The sequence below is a fragment of the Pseudophryne corroboree genome, chromosome 2, assembly GCF_028390025.1.
Source record: "Pseudophryne corroboree isolate aPseCor3 chromosome 2, aPseCor3.hap2, whole genome shotgun sequence".
Taxonomy (NCBI): Eukaryota; Metazoa; Chordata; class Amphibia; order Anura; family Myobatrachidae; genus Pseudophryne; species Pseudophryne corroboree.
Genome location: NC_086445.1, coordinates 674521876 through 674523315, shown reverse-complemented (window position 1 = coordinate 674523315; position 1440 = coordinate 674521876). Strand labels below are relative to the sequence as shown.

The window sequence follows — 1440 nt, the reverse complement described above, 5'->3', positions numbered from 1 at the left end:
TTGTGCAAGGCGGCTACTTGGTCCTCAGTGAGCACTTTCATTAGGTTCTATGCCTTTGATACTTCCGCCTCCCAGGATGCTTCCTTTGGACGCTGGGTTCTTATACCCGCTAAGGTGCATCCCCTCACTTGAGGAACTGCTTTAGGACATCCCCGATGTATTCCCTGTGGAACCCAGTGTACCCTGCTGCAGAAAAGGAGATTTATGGTAGACTTGCCATGGTTAAATCTTTCTGCGAGGTACACTGGGTTCCACAGGGCACCCACCCTGACGCACTTAGCTTCTTTGGGTTTGTATGGCATTAGCCGCTGGTCCCTTCTCCTGTCGTGAGAACGTGGTTCTATGTGACTAACATATGCCTTCTCTTTTACCTGCTTCTGCATTGGACTGGTTAACTAAAACTGAGCTCACAGTGCCTGGAGGCGGGGTTATATAGAGGAGGCCCTGCAATACATCCTGAGACAGTCTAAAGCTTTAGCCTGTTGGTGCCTCTGGATAAAGATCCATCTCTACACCCCGATGTATTCCCTGTGGAACCCAGTGTACCTTGCAGAAAGAGATTTAACCTTGGTAAGTCTACCATAAATTTCCTTATTGCACATATCAAACAGGCAGCGATAAGCGGTTCTGGATATGGGTACAATTGCCTCTCAGGCATCACCTTCAGCATTAGCAACTCGCAGAGTAGGTTGTCTCGGAATCCAGGAAGGTTCTGGAGTCTTATTCTTGTTTACTGGAGATACTCTTTTTGGGAAAGAATTAAACAGTATTTAAGAAAGAAGTTTTCCTTTCACAGATAAATTCAAGGCTAGTTTCCAGCTTTTCAGTCCTTTCGGAATCGAGGAAAAGCAAAAGGAAATAATGGCAAACAGACCCAATCCAACAAGTCTGGTAAGACTAAAAGGTATTGGGCTACTAGAGGACTGGTTTTCAAATCTGAAGATAAGCCATCAGCCTGATGGTGCGGGCCTCCACTTGAGGGAACCCAGGGTGGGAGGCTGACTTCAGTTTGCATAGATATGTCAGCAGTCTACTACAGATGCCTGGGTGCAAGAAGTGGTATCTCATGGTTATGATCTACAGCCACACCACACTGGACATGCCCAATCTTATCTGATTTTGGAAGCTAAGCAGTGTTGGTTCTGGTTAGTACTTGGATGGTAAACCACATGGGAATACCAGGTACTGTAGGTGTTTTCAAGAAACACCCTCATTAAAAGTTTGTATCAGCCCATCTTCAGTGGAAACGAAGACCAGGGTTTTGCAAGAGGCAGTTCAGACATTGCTTCAGTCAGCAGTGATAATTCCAGTTCCTCCTGCACAACGAGGACAAGGTTTTATTCCAACCCGTTTCTAGTCCAGAAGCCAAATGGGTCGTTCCGGCCCATGCTCAATCTCAAAGCGCTGAATAAGTACATTTGGGTGCCTCGGGTTTCATAT

At 46.2% G+C, this 1440-nt stretch overlaps 1 pseudogene; it reads left to right on the top strand.

The window, feature by feature from the left end:
- Positions 1-1075: 1075 nt before the first annotated feature.
- LOC135051429 (5S ribosomal RNA) lies at positions 1076-1194 on the top strand (annotated as a pseudogene).
- The last annotated feature ends 246 nt before the right edge of the window (positions 1195-1440 follow it).